Here is an 11,031-nt window from a genome sequence, read left to right as displayed (position 1 = left end):
GGAGGATTGAATAAGTTTTCCAGAAAGAAAACAGAGAAAATGGAGGAGAGGAAATTTCAAAGAAATAATTCAAAACATTTCTGCACATTAAAGGTTACAAGTTTCCAGACTGAAAATGTTTACCAAGTTCCCAGCCCAGCAGATGAATATCTATCCACACCAAGTGATTTCATCATGAAATTTAAGGAATCAAAGATAAGAGAGTAAAGTTTTGGGTGAGTGGGATGGATAGATTACATACAATCGATCAACAATCAGACTGACTTCAGGCTTCTCGACAGCGTCAGCAGAGGGCACATTAAAATGAAGCCTTCAAAATTCTGGGGACAAATGATATTTTTACCCAGAATTCTATTTCCAACCAAACCCAGCAAATTTAAGGGTAGAAGAATGATGTTTTTATAAATAAAAGTTTTCTTTCTTTTTTTTAAAGATCTTATTTATTTATTCAAGAAAGACACAGAGAGAGAGGCAGAGACACAGGCAGAGGGAGAAGCAAGCTCCCTGTGGGGAGCCTGATGCGGGACTCGATCCCAGGACGCCCTGAGCCGAAGGCAGATGCTCAACCACTGAACCGCCCAGGCGCCCCAAATAAAAGTTTTCTAAAATTCATTTCCCAACCACTTTTTCTCAGCAAGTAGTAAAGGGTGTACTCCTCCAAGAAAAGGAGTGAATAAAGAAGAAGAGGACAGGAGATTCAGGAATCCAGGCCTCTAACAAAAGAGACAGGCAAAGGGAATACTTAGCAGGATGAAGGGAGATCCCAGGACACAGCTGGCATGGAGAGGGTAGTCAGTCCATATGAGTAAGGTCAGAGGATCCTGGGACAGATGGCTCCAAGAGCATGAAATTGATGATTGCACCCAGCATATTTGAACATATTAAGAAGAGAGTGACACCTCTTGAGGATTGTTTGGGGCACAAAAGTAAACAATTAAAAAAATATATATATATATTAGATTCAGGAAAAGCAAAAGGTCATTGAAGAAAGGAAAAGTAATAATGTCAGCTAATACCACTGGGTTCAATTGTCTAGTGAAAACAATGTAAATAGTGACTATGGCTTCACAAAATCACATGCCTGTGCAGAGGCTGTATGTTTGTGGTGCAGGCGAGGAAGTGGAGGAGGGCAGCTAAATCCTTATCTTACATAATAAAAATAAACAGTATGTAATCCTAAAAAATCAAGAAAAAGTAGTTACTTCAGTTGCAGTCCAGTACTGTTGTTTAAAGATCTAGAGGTGAGTTTATTTTTTAATTTTTATTAAGATTTTATTTATTTATTTGACACAGAGAGAACACAGGAAGGAGGGGCAGAGGGAGACACAGGGAGCCTGATCCGGGTCTTGATCCCAGAACCCGGGATCATGACCTGAGCCAAAAGCAGCCATGTAACTGATTGAGCCACGCAGGTGCCCCTAGAGGTGCATTTAAAAAAGAGGAAAAATCAGAGTTCAAATTGTCTCTGGGACGAAAAAAAATAATGAGCTAATGGGAGAGAAGATAATTACTTTTCATACTAAGTTTGGTAGAACTGCTTGATCCTTCTTGCATACATAATTTTGACAAGTCTTTTTAAACCCTCAAGCCTGGAGGACAAAACCCAAACTCTTGGAGGTCCAAGAGTTCACCCTCTGGAGTCAGAGTGACCTGGATTCTAATACCAGCTTTGCCACTTCCCAGTGATGTAACCTTGGGTGAATTATCTAAGTTCTCCAAACTCTGTGGAAAGGGTAATGATGCATCCCGAGTGATCCACAGCCCTGGTTGTGAAGAACGAATAAAATAACTTAGGTCAAATCTAAGCATTAGGCCTGATGCATCCTCAGTGTCGTATAAACTTTCGCTAATGTTTTTGGCTACAGTCAGGCTGACATTCAAGGCTCTCTCTGTTATCTCTCCCATCTGCTTTTCCGACCTCGCATCTTATTCCTTTTCCAGAAAGATTCGAAGCTTGGGCCAGGCAGTTCTCATCCTTTCTGGAACCTACTGCGTTCTTTCCTGCCTCCCCACAATTGCTTGTTTCCCTATTCCCAACCTATTTTGGTTGAGATAACAATGGAAAAGACATGTGTTACACCCTGTAAATAACTAGGCAATATTTGCATCCATTGGATCGAAATCCAAGATGTAAATATTTCCTCTAGGGGCTAAAAGCCGAAAGGAGGAGTTCCATTTTTGTTCAAGATGTGTTAATCTTGTCATTGCTCAAGGTTGCCATGGCTCCTGTTTGGCACTTCCAGGACTTAAGCTTATGCCACCACATCTGAACAAGTGGAAATAACTGCATTTGATTGAGACAGACTGGCAGGCTAAGAATCTTGTGAGATAGGTCAACGTTGCAAGTAGAAACATAAGCCAGAATTTTTGTGTCTCGGTTATGCACTCATTCTGGCTGCTGTGTATTTCCAAGCTTCGTTTTTTTTCCTGGTGAACAGGGAGCAATTTATTTTGTAAACCAGGGGGAGATATTCTTTTCCCTTTCCTGTGGCACAGTTTAAATGGGAAAAACCCAGTAACCATTTGCTTGTAGTTTTTAAAAAATAAAGTCTTTGATTTAGTAAGTAATTTGTTAGTTATTTTATTAGAGACTTCATTAGGATATGAAGATATACGTGCTCTAGCCTAAAAAATAAGGATTAAACCGGAGAAAATTAAGCTAATTAACTTGGACAATTCATGTTCTTCCGTCAACTTCACAATTATTTTCAAATTCACAGTCATAGTTCAGAAGGGTTCCTTGGACAGAAATCAAAATTGTGTTTTTATGAGACTCACTAACCTATCTCTCATGACATTTATGCCCTCTGGTACTTTCTCTCTTGGTTCTTATCTAGCCGCTTAGAGACTTTTGGTCTCTGGTGTATATGGGAAGCGAATAGCAATGGGAATAGTGTTAATTGCTCTTGACTGCTTGAAATGCTCACAAGATTTCAAAACTTTATAAATCATCTTATAAGATTTCTTTTGCAGATTCAAAAAGGAGGGATAATATCATCTTCTAATCATCATTCTAAGGTGAATGCAGATAGGTCATCTGGAATCTTATACAAATTCAACAGCATTTCATCATTTATTATCCTTGCCATCAATATTTTGTTGACATTTGCTGACACTTTATGAATGTCCCTAAGGCATATGGTACTAAATCAGTTGCTATAAGGTGTACAACTGTATAGACTAGGAATATTCTCTTTCCTCATAAGGTAAATAATTCATGAAGAGCTGTTTCATGTAAGCTGTATTTATTTATTTGTTTGTTATCAATGGTAAAGTGGGAGATGAGAACATTTTAATGAAAAACAGAAAAGTAAAAACCCTCAGGCTGAGTTTTGAAACCCTTATTCCCTTGACTTTATGTATTTATTTTTAAATATTTTATTTATTTATTCATGAGAGACAGAGACACAGACAGAGGGAGAAGCAGGCTCCATACATGGAGCTGGATGTGGGACTTGATCCTGGGTCTCCAGGATCATGCCCAGGGCTGAAGGCAGGCGCCAAACCTCTGAGCCACCCAGGCTGCCCTCTGTTGACTTTAAAAAAGGATAAAGAAGAAAAGATTTAGTCAAGCAAAGGACTTCTAAACTTTCACTTTAGTTTCAACTTCAACTTTAGGACACTTCGGAAACAAATAGAGCACAGGTAATCTCTACTTTCGATAACTTCTTCTAAAGATTTTATTAATTTGATAGAGAGCACCAACGGGGGAATGGCAGGCAGAGGGAGTGGGAGAACCAGGCTACCCACTGAGCAGGGAGCCGGACACAGGGCTCCATCCCAGGACCCTGGGATCATGACCTGAGCTGAAGGCAGATGTTAAACTGGCTGAAGGCAGATGTTAAACTGGCTGAGCCACCCAGGTGCCCCAATAATTTCTTCTAAACTGAGTATTAACCCATGATTTCCCTTTACTTCTAATTATTTTCTTGCTTATTAATTTAAACATACCTATCTGTTTAAATCTCGTGGTAACAAAGTCCTAGATAGCAGGAAAAGATACACTGCCAAAGAAAAATTGCCAACTACAAGTTGGGACTGTTTTAAATTAAGGTCAAATCCAGGGGCCCCTGGGTAGCTCAGTCAGTTAAGCATCTGACTCTTGTGGCTCAGGTCATGATCTCGGGGTCATGGGATCAAGTCCTGTGGCAGGCTCACGCTCAGTGAGGAGTCCATTCGTCCCTCTCCCTGCCCTCCCTTGCCCCCCCCCCCACTCTCTTGTGCTCTCTGTCTCTAAAATAAATAAATAAATAAATAAATAAATAAATAAATAAATAAATAAATAATCTTAAAAAAAAAAGTTCAGATCCAAAAAAGGACCCATAAACCAAGTTTCCAGGACCACTCATTATATACTGGCTACCAATGAGTAGCATGAAAGTAACACTGAGTATCAACCCCTGTGGTTCGAAAATTTCATCTGATAATGGCACCTTCCTTGGGTTCAATACTACAATGACTTCAAGTACAGTGGTTGCCAACTCTGCAATTAACAGATTGATGAATATACTGAAAAATTGGGCAGTTCTCAAGTGGTAATCCCACTAATGGATATTATGCTTGATAAATTAATTCTGAGGCTTAACTTCTGTACAGAGTGGAAAACAATTAGAAAATCAAAGAGAAAACAAAAATAGACAACAGCCCAAGACACAAATGTCAAAGAAATGGCTTGTAGCATCTCAGACAGAGGAGGACAAGAAGAAACAGACTTTTTCAGAAACATGGCCCATGATATGAGATGACTACCTCATTAGTCGGCCTCAAGTGGCTGAGTGGTGTGGAATGCTGCTTTGCACATGCACGTGACGTGAGTGCAAAAGCTTTTTGTTCGTGACGATTTTACTGCTGTCTATGCAGGACTCGCTCAATTACATGTGATGACCACGTACTTTTTCCATCACAGCATCTACAAGAATGTTTCATTTGGATTTGCCAGAACAACAGCTAATGAATGGCCAACGGGGCCTCATATCCCTTCCCACCAAAGTGGTGCCCAGGGAACCCCACCCCCGACTGCAGTTTAATATTTTCCTAATATTTCCCTTTCTTTTTCTTATTCTACTTTTTTCTTCTCTCTTTCTATGACTGGTAATACGCAGGTTGGGGTCAAACACTTCAAAATTATTTCTGGTTTAATAGTCCTCGTTTTCAAATGTGCTTTTCAGACTTTAATTAAACCTAGTCTCCCTGAGGGCCTACAGGGAAGCAGTGTTTTTTCTGCTTTCCAGAAGGGAACAATGGAAAAGGAATAATGACTACAGACAGTAGAAGTGGAAAGGACAATAAAAAAGAAACTCTCCTGACCTATTCTGAATTTAGAAGCTTTTCTGCCTGTCTTCAGACCTAAATTCACTATGAAGCATTTTGTGGGAAATCTATTTCCTTGAGGAAGTTGACAGGCATTATATTCTGTTTTAATAAAATGGGAAAAAACTCTCACTAATTTCTTATAGCATCACACATAAAGTAAAACACAAAATATGAGAAAAATGTCCAGTTTCAGCTTAGATAAAAAAATATTTTTATTATTTAAGTAATAAAAATGATTATTTTTATTTCTAGGAAAATTTATTCATAATTTATGAACAGAAAAATATATTCATAAATTTATTCATAATTAGACCAAAAATAATTACAATTTGGCCTACCTGCCTTCAAAGTCATAATTTGACAATCTTCTATAATTATAATTATATTGAGACACTTTTGTCTTTAAAATCCACACATAAGTGGACATAAAACAAACAACAAAACTTCAATGAGACAGCCACTGGTTAGTTGACCCTGTATTTGCTGAGGCCAAAGAGTACATTTACAAGTGATATAAAAAACAAAAAACAAAACAAAAAACTAAACATAAGGAACATACTTTGGGGGGATAACAAAATATCCTTGAGAAAGCACCTATCCTTTCTTCCACAGTAAGACAAAGAGAATTTTACTTCTAAAGGCAGATGGTATAGGCCTCGTTTGTTTTTTTTTAAGAGTTTATTTATTTATTCATGAGACACACACACACACACACACACAGAGAGAGAGAGAGAGAGAGAGAGAGAGGCAGAGACACAAGCAGAGGGAGAAGCAGGCTCCACACTGGGAGCCCGATGGGGGACTCGATCCCAGGACTCCAGGATCACACCCTGGGCCAAAGGCAGGTGCTAAACCGCTGAGCCACCCAGGGATCCCCATATAGGCCTGTTTTTAAAGAGAAGGCAAAAGAGCCCCCCCACCTTTGAGATATAGTTCTGTACAAATCTTAACAGCTTATAGGAACAGAAGTAACAAGGTATAGACATCAAATTGATGAAGATCTTCTCGCATAAAACTTGTATTATTTTATTGAAGTAATAAATAACCTACAGTGTTATATTAATTTCAGGTGTAGCATATAATGAGTTACCAATTCTGTACATTGCCCAGTGATCATCACAATAAATGTACTCTTAATCCCCTTGCTCTCTTTCACCTTGCCTCCCCTTTGGTAACCACCAGCTGGTTGTAAAATCTGTATTTTTAATAACTGAAGAAATGAAAAGAATGAGACATTGGATGGGAAAGAAAACATTCTAGCATGGGCCAGTTTGGAGTGGACTGAGGAGCGTGAGTGACAGAGTCCAGAGGCAGAAGAAGCATAAGACATGGACACAAAGTGAGAAATAGCTTCCCCTGTCACTGGAGCCCTGGCACAGTGTTCATTAGGCTCCACTTCTCACTGTTCTTCCTGACACCAGATGATCAATCCAGGCTAATTGTGGCAATTCCATTCGCCTTGCCAGGAACTGGCTTAGGAAAGGGGCCTGTGACCCAATGAGAAAAGTCTGCTGACGGGCTTCTGGAAAAGGTCCTCTCACTCTTCTGAAAGAATTAGAGGAGGAGATGGACTTTCTCCTTTTCTTTGGAATATACTCACCCAAACCTCTTCCCTAAAAATTGGCAGAGTGGGGGAATGGAAAGAATTTCAGAATTTGAGGACATGGATGAGTTATGAATCAACCAATCTTGAATCCTCCCTTACTTCTGGACTTTCATTCATGTGAAATAATGTTTCCTTATGCTTGAGTCAGTGTATTTACTCATTTATTTATTAGAGATCTGATTGGCTTTACTAATCAGTTCTTGAATCGGGCAGTAACCCATCAAGTAAAGGGCAACTCCTAAGCCAGTTTAAATCAGGGTTTTCTGTTATTTATTAACCAAGAATTCTCTAGCTGAGGGACACCTGGGTGGCTCAGAGTGTGATCCTGGGTCTGGGGATCAAGTCCTGTATTGGGCTCCCTGCTGGGAGCCTGCTTCTCTCTGCCTATGTCTCTGCCTCTCTCTCTCTCTGTCTCTCAGGAATAAATAAAATCTTTAAAAAAAAATTCTGAAATTGAAATAATTAATGAGATATATTGGGTATTTCACCAAAACTCTTGCAGAGTTTTTTATTATGGTTTCCCTAATGTATATTTATATATACATTATATATAATGTATATTTATACTCAAGTTCGCTGAGCCTAGTTCCTTCTACAATCTGGATTCTCTTCTCAACACATAGATCTTTCTCAAGTCCTAACTCAAGAATCCCTTTATATGTTGTTTACTTGAGAGGCATCTGAACTAACTGACTTGAAATAACTTTGCAACCGAGGTATTGGTGTTCAGAATGGAAGGATAAGCAAGCAGCATCAGTTACAAAATAATGCTTAAAACATCAGTGTGTCACATATGATCCCTTCTAGACAATATAACAAATGAGCTAATAAAGATGTCATAACTAGCCAACTTGACGTTCCTAATAATGTGGCCAGAAAGCAAATAGAATTTATAAAGAATTTCTTTATTCTTCCCCTCACTCTTCCACTGACTGATGACTATCTTGTTAATGACAATATATTCTCTATTCTGTGCTGGTAATTGAGAGCTAAACCTTCACAATGGATATCAATATTCATGTTGCTGGGATTAGGAACAATGGGTATAAAAGAACAGTCCTGTTACTTCCAGGATCTTGATCTTGATCTTCAGCCAGTATTGCTGAAGCTGAAAAATCACAGGTCTTTCGGAATAAATATCTTTGGGTGAAAATTTGACTTTTTAAAGTAGCATAGCAAGGGTGGCATTACAATGAGTGAAGTCGATGGTAGGTTTGACTAGTAAAGTGAAATGGGATGGCCTCAAACCTGGGGTTTCTTATGTCCTCTGGGGCCCCTTTGTAGGAGTCTTGGGAGTGCTCTGTCCTTTTGCCAGGACCCTTTTGTCCTTAGTTTGACCATAATAATAGCATATAGGTAACAAAGGAAGAAATACAGTAGGGGAGATAGTAATTCTTGTGCCCAGCATTCTTTTATATTTGTAGTCTTTCTCTAGTGCTTTCCTATACCTAAGTGTACCTCATAGCACATCTGAGCTATTGCAATATCTTGACCTCTGTCATTTCCCACTTGAAATAATCTCATGCTCCTGTCAAGTTGCCTTTCTTGTCCACAGTTCTTATTTATTATCCTCATGATAGCTAGAATCACTTTTTAAAAAATTTATTTATTTATTCATGAGAGAGAGAGAGAGAGAGAGGCAGAGACACAGGCAGAGGGAGAAGCAGGCTTCATGCAGGTAGCCCGATACAGGACTCGATCCTGGGACTCCAGGATCACGCCCTGGGCTGAAGGCAGGCGCCAAACCGCCAAGCCACCCAGGGATCCCTAGAATCATTCTTTTAAAATATTTACACAGTATACCATTTTCCCTCCTCTTACTCTCAACTTTTCTATATCCTTATGATTTAATGTTGCCTCTTTCCTGTTGGGACTCCAATTGTATGTATCTCGGACCTTCTTACTGTAGGCTCCATGTTTCTTATCGTCTGTTCTGTATCTTCTCTCTCTACATTCTGGATATTTTCCTCTGTTCCATCGTCCAGTCCACCAAATCTCTTTTTAGCTTTATCTAATCTGTTATTAATCTCTTCTATTGAATTTTTAATTTTAGTTATGGTATTTTTCATATATAAATTTTGAGGGGCTCATTTTTAGGTTTTTAGTTTTCTTCCAAAATCTTAGTCTTTTTAATATTTTGACATATTAAATACAGCTATTTTTAAGTTTGTGCTGGATGGAGCTTCAGTGGGTCTATTTCTGTTTTCTCTTGTTTATCTAGGTTTCCATCATGTCTCCCCTTATGTACTTGGATATTTGGGGTGTGACATGTTTTTACAGAAATTTGCTCCTATAGATAGCAAGGGGCTCTAAGAATCCAATCTCAGAATCAAGTTGATTTGAAGCAAGGATTCATTCCCTATGAAGGTCAGTTGATTCTCGGTTCATCCTTACTTCTATAATTTAGCCTACTGAAGTATCAACCCAAAGCCTGAATGGTTTACCAGGTTTATTCCTCATCTCTTTGTGACTTCAATTTTTTCACCTTGGCTTCACAAGCCTGTCAAAAACACTAATTTCTCAATTTCTTAGCTGCTTCTTCCAGAATCGGTAAAGACTCTATAGGAAAAGTTCCCTAACTGCCAAGCTTGTGTCTGTGATTTGTTTTCTCCTGGAACGTGGCCTTGTAATTCTTAATTAACTTGTTGGTTCTCTAATGCCTTCAAGGAAATTTTTTTCTAACATTTTGTCCAGGGTTTTTGTTTTTGTTGTTGTTCTCAGTGGGAGTCTTTATTCAAATTACCCAGTCTACTATGCCAGAAGTGAAAAAATCTGATCCTTTAAAAATATAAGTCAAATGATGACACTGAAACTCTCCATAAGTAAAATAAAAGTCCAATGACTTTTATCCAGCAGATCCTATGCATCTAATTCCAGGCTACCTCTCCAACTTTATTGCCTCCAACTCTCAAAAACTTTCCATAAATCTAAGGATAAACTTGACATAAACTTCTAAAGCAGAAAGGTCATGTGATATGTTTATTTTATAACCCTTATAGCATTTGGCATATTATCTGAGCAATTTATCAATTATGATTAAATTTAAATATATGCTAAAAAATAAAGATTCCCCCAAATAATGGCTTAAACTAGACAGTTTATTTCCCACATATATGGAAGTAGTCTAGAGATAGGCAGTCCAAGGGTTTTAGGAAGGCAGCAAGTATCAGGGACCCAGGCTTTTTTTTTTTTTTTTTTTTTTTATCTTGTTGCTTTACTGTGCATGGTATCCATTCTCAAAGTTCATCTATGGCCTAAGATGGTGCTAAAGTTCCTGATAGTAGCTGTAAGGAGGAAGAGGGAAGTAAAAGAGTGCTTCTCCATTTTAGCAGACTTTTCAGAACACATAACATCTCTGCTTTCTTCTGATTACCTAGCCAGTGTTGTGGCTTCACCTAGCTACAAGGGCAACTCAGAAATGTAGACTTGTAGCTGAGTAGCAGTGGGCTAAGCTAGAAAATTAGAGTACATTTAGAAATAAGACACGGGTATGCAACCAGCAATCTCTGCTACAAACACTAAGCACATTTTTTCCTAAAAGTTTTTGGATTGTCTCTTTTTCTTGATCTGGATCATCTCAACTACTGCTGATTCATTTCAATGCTTACATCATTAAAATACACAATTTCAATCTTCCAAAGATTTTCCATGCAAAATCCTACAATTGAAACTTCTCCACCAAGCAAAACAACTTGTCTTCTGTTTCTTATGCAAACATAGAAATATTATTTCTTTAATAAAAAAATTTTTTTTGGCAAAATGAGAGATGGGAAATTTCCCCTGAACACCCAGAGTTGTCAATCACATATTTTCAGTAAGTTTACTCTGGTCTACTGAATGTGAATGCTTCTCTTAATTAGTCCATATCTATAGTTAATTTATGTAGTGTGAGCACCACTGTCTTAGTCCATTTGATATAACAAAATAACAGACTGGGTGCCTTATAAACTACAAATTTTTATTTATCATAGTTCTGGAGACTTAGGAAGTCCAAGATCCAGATACAGATGATTGAGTGTCTGGTAAGGATCTGTTTTCTGGTTGATAGTTGGATGTCTCTTTGCTGTGCCCTTCTGTGGGAGAAAGGGTAACAGATGTCTTTGAGGTCTCTT

Source organism: Canis lupus, chromosome 17 (assembly GCF_048164855.1).
Source record: "Canis lupus baileyi chromosome 17, mCanLup2.hap1, whole genome shotgun sequence".
Taxonomy (NCBI): Eukaryota; Metazoa; Chordata; class Mammalia; order Carnivora; family Canidae; genus Canis; species Canis lupus.
This window is presented reverse-complemented; position numbering follows the sequence as displayed.